General features: G+C 36.0%; 1 non-coding gene across 1 annotated transcript; it reads left to right on the forward strand.

The window, feature by feature from the left end:
• The first annotated feature begins 2,859 nt into the window (after positions 1-2,859).
• LOC138829436 (U6 spliceosomal RNA) lies at positions 2,860-2,966 on the forward strand. The gene has a single exon (XR_011372605.1). It is a non-coding gene; the product is annotated as a U6 spliceosomal RNA (small nuclear RNA).
• The last annotated feature ends 1,894 nt before the right edge of the window (positions 2,967-4,860 follow it).

A 4,860-nucleotide genomic window follows, 5' to 3' on the forward strand; every position in this document is an offset into this window, starting at 1 on the left:
ATAAATATACATATACAAATATATGTGCATATATATATATATCAGTTGTTTAGTGATTTAATCTATAGTTCACAGCACGTTGTCATTCTCACAAAGTGTACATGATAAATTGCTCCTAGGATCTGTACTCTATGATGGGCATTCTTTGTACTCACTTCCCACATTCCTTTGTTTTTCATCCCTGTGAGCAACTTCGGTCCACTTTCCATAGGATAGCTTTGTTTTCATTATATGTATTTACTAACTGATAATAAAAGAAAAAGGTTGTTTGTAAAAGAAAAAGAACTTTTAGGTCACAGGTTAAAAGTATCTTATCCATCCCAATGATTCCTATGAGATAAAATTTATAATAGTAAAAGTGAAAAGGAATTCCTAGATCTGCTGTTTTGCCATTTATTATGGCAAAGAATAATATCAAGTCACTCTTATAATTCTTAAATAATGCAAGGGTAACTGATGGTCGCTATCATGTTCCCACAAAACTAGTGGATCCTGAAGGATAATAGTAGACCAGCCAAAATTCTAAGTACCAGACATGGAGCATGAAAGAGAAAGAGAGGAAATGGGAGAGAGTGAAAGAGAGAGAAAAATATCACAATACTGGAAGTGCATAACAGACAAACAAGAGCTGTATGAGAATATTCATACTGCTATCTTTAGACTCTATGTGTACATTTGAAGGTATTTGATATATGATAACAAATCAACATGAAATATAAAGTTATTTTGATAAAAATAAAAATAACTCAGAAGAAATTATAATGCAAAACAATCTTCTCAGAAGCAAACTCTCAGAGATATTTATGACTTTGAAAAGGATAAAGTGGCTGAAGTTAGTATAAATTTAGAAGTACAATTCACAAAAATATAAAAATATATTTATATCTTTCATTATATAACCCAAAGCAGAAAGCAAATGTTGTTTAGATGATATTTTAAAACAGTTTCTCAGGTGCTGGGAAGGTGGCTCAGTGGTAGAGTGCTTGCCTTGCATGCATCAGCCCCAGGGTTTGATTCCTCAGCACCACATAAGCAAAACAACATGGAAGTGGTGCAGTGGTTCAAGTGGTAGCGCTAGCCTTGAGCTGAGGGACAGCACCCAGGCCCCAGAGTTCATGCCTCATGACCAACAAAATCAAAATAAAGAACAAAACACAGTCTATCACTGTTTTGGCCTCAACTCTGTAATACCACTGCTTCAGCCTAGGGATAAAATTTTAGGTGTAAGCCAGGCACTGGTGGCTCACGCCTGTAATCCTAGCTACTCAGGAGGCTGAGATCTGAGGATCGCGGTTCAAAGCCAGCCCAGGCAGGAGAGACCGTAAGACTCCTATCTCCAATAAAACCACCAGAAAACTTGAAGTGGCGCTGTAGCTCAAGTGGTAGAGTGCTTGCCTTGAGTTGAAGAGCTGAGGGACAGCGCCCAGCCCCAAAGTTCAAGCCCCACGACTGACAAAAAAAAAAAAAAAAATTTAGGTGTGGACATTCATCAACACTTCTGACTCAGACTCTATTTGATAATTTTTTAAATAAATACTTTGTTCTTAATTTTCCTCTTTGTAAATTAATATGCACCTATAAAAATTGGTTTGGCCATCCAAGTAACCTTCTCAAAGTACCTCCTAATGATGATTTACAAATAGTTTTACTAGGGCTGGGAAGGTGGCTCAGCGGTAGAGCGCTTGCCTTGCATGCATAAGGGCCTGGGTTCAATTCCTCAGCACCACATAAGCAAAAAGAAAAAAGCCAGAAGTGGTGCTGTGGCTCAAATGGTAGAGCGCTAGCCTTGAGTTGAAGAGCTGAGGGACAGCGCCCAGGCCCCACGACCAAACCCCTCCAAAAAAGTTGTACTATATTTCAACAAGTAAAACAATGCTACAAATAAAGAAAACAATAATTAAATGTTAATAATTAATAAAATAAAAACAAATATTATCACTGTTTTCCCTATTTGAAGTGTACTACATATTAGATTGACTGAGGTTGTGATGTTCAACAAGAGTTTTATAGAATATGAGTAGTCTTTAAAGCTACCCACTAAGATTACTATTTATGGCTCTTCTCATTATTTGTTTATGGCTTATATCATCATTTTTCCTCATTAACTTATAAACTGAGGAAGCCCCAAAGTTTTAAAAGACCGTGTAGTTAACAAAGTGTTAACACTTCATTCTGCTTCTTTACACAAAAACTTTGCAACTTCTCATTAATAAAGTTTCTCGAAACTCTGAAATGTACATACTTATTAGTATATGTCTGCTACCATAAATCTTAAATACTTTATGGAAAAGTTTTATATCTGACAAACAGTCCTAATTTAGGCATATGTAAACAAATTCCCAAAATTAAATATATTTAATACATTAAAAATTTTAACAAACCTTAACACTTGGTGCAGTGTTCATTATGACAGGTGCCTTGTATAGAATAATTGAATCCTCCTCCTACACATTTCTTGAACAACAAATATCTGGGATTATTTTGTTTTTGACATGTCAATCTTGACTTTATTCTTAAATTTGTGCTTATGTAAGAAATATATGGTTCTAAAATTTCATGACAATTCTTTTGAACTTATTTTTTGTTGAATTGTCTAGTTTAATAAAATCCAACTGCACTTTTTTGGGGGGGGATACATTCGTGGGGCCTGAACTCTGGGCCTGGGCGCTGTCCCTCAGCTCTTCAGCTCAAGGCTAATGCTCTACCACTTGAGCCACAGCACCACTTCCAGCTTTTTTCTTTTTGCTTATGTGGTGCTGAGGAATCGAACCCAGGGCCTCATGCATGTAAGGCAAGCGCTCTACCACTGAGCCACCTTCTCAGCCCCCACAATTGCACTTTTGATATAAAAAATATTCTGTGCTCAATTCAGCCACACATACACTAACATTGGAACGATACAGAGAAGATTAGCATGGCACCTGCGCAAGGACGATATGCAAATTCGTGGGGCGTTCCATATTTTTACAACAACAGATGCTGGAGGGGATGTGGCCACAAGGGAACCATACAACATTCTTGGTGGGAGTGTAAACTTGTTCAACCACTTTGGAAGACATTATGGAGGTTCCTCAAAAGATTCCACATAAAGCTCCCCTTTGACCCAGCAGTCCCACTTTTGGGGATTTATCTAAATGATCATAAACAAGACCATACTAAAACTACCAGCACAACTATGTTTATTGCAGCAATTTTTACCATAGCTAAGATATGGAACCAACCAGCTGTCCCCACTACATGAATGGATCAAGAAAATGTGGTGTATATACACAAAGGAATTCTATGCCTCCATCAGAAAGAATGACATTGCCCCATTTGTTAGGAAATGGAAAGACTTGGAAAAAAATTTATTAAGTGAAGTAAGCCAAGTCCAAAGAAACAGGTCCCATGGTTTCCCTTATTTTCAATAACGAATATATGTCTGGGGTAAGCAGACAAGGTCAAAAGCTATGTGCATATGAACAGATATGATAATATTAAGGGAATTAAACCCCACGATAGGGAAACAAGTAGTTTTTTGTTTCTTGCTATTGTTTCTAACGTACTTATAATGTGTGATGTGAATTTTTGTTTCTTTGTATATTCCTCTCCCACTCTATAACCCTTGTTTTCTCTGTATTTGAAGTTGGTGCATCTGCCTCTTTTATGTACGCTTCTCTAATTTGGGGAGGGGAAGGGAAAAAATGTGTGCGCGTGAACGCATGTGCATGCATGTGTGTTGGTATGCTCAGAGTTTGAAATCAGGGCTTAAAGGTCTTGCTAGGCCTTTCCTCTCTAGGTTGGTGAGGTACTATATGAGCTACATCTTCTTTCCTGGGTCTTTGCTAGTTCATTAAAAAGTCTGAAAAATAATTTCATGATTTTTTTTTTTTTTGGCCCTGATTGACTTCCAATGGTTATCCACAAATCCCAGGTTCCTGAGTAGCTATTCTGAGTAGATAGGATTACAGATGTGACTAGCCAATACAAGGCTTTCAGAATAATTTTAAAAGTAGAAGAAAATTTACTTCATGGGGGCCTGTTTTATTATCTCCTACTTTTAAAGCATTTTGGATTGATTAAGTGTGAATTTATTTCATTTTTGGATTCTTAAAAGACAGTAAGTGATGATATTTAAAAGTTTTGGTACTTTTTAAAAAAGGAAACTGGAACTGTGGGACAGAAGAAATTTGTCTCTTTTTGGACCTCAATTTAGAAGCTCAGCTCTGTGCATGATAACCCAATGTCACCAACATAGTCTCTGTTGGAGACAAAATGTGATAGAAAACAATCACCATGGGCAATATTTGCTATGCTATAATTTCTTGGACAATATGAATATTGAATTGAGAGTGTAAGAGAATGGAAAGAATTTACCTACCTTTTGTGTATTGCTGAAAGACTTTTGGAAACTTTGACTCGTTTCCTTCCTCACTGTGTGTCTTTGGGCCATGCACTTAGTGCCTTTAATTACAATTTTTCCCAACACTAAAATAGTAATAACATTAGCATTATAGCAAATGTTATCTTAAGAATTAAGAGAAATAAAACTTGTAAAATACTTAACATAAACTTCTATGAATGAGCTTTGAGTTTAGCCAGAAGTTTTTTTTTAAATACTAAATAGAATGTCATAAGTATTACAGAAACCATTACATGTAGTGAGCAATGTTATCTATTAATCATGCTCTACTTCCAAGGAAGCCGGGTAGATAACTTCTCATGCTGTAAATCAAACTGGTTATTTTAAGTCTTGTTAGTGTAAAAATATCAGGCACATAATAATGAAGGAATGTTGTAGACTGAGATGAAGTCCAAAAGAAAATGTACAAAACTGATAAAACAAAAGTATCTGAGCAGTATATTGTGTTTTACATCTTT

Source organism: Dipodomys merriami, unplaced genomic scaffold (genome assembly GCF_024711535.1).
Source record: "Dipodomys merriami isolate MVZ:Mamm:240054 unplaced genomic scaffold, mDipMer1.0.p SCAF_1714, whole genome shotgun sequence".
Lineage (NCBI taxonomy): Eukaryota > Metazoa > Chordata > Mammalia > Rodentia > Heteromyidae > Dipodomys > Dipodomys merriami.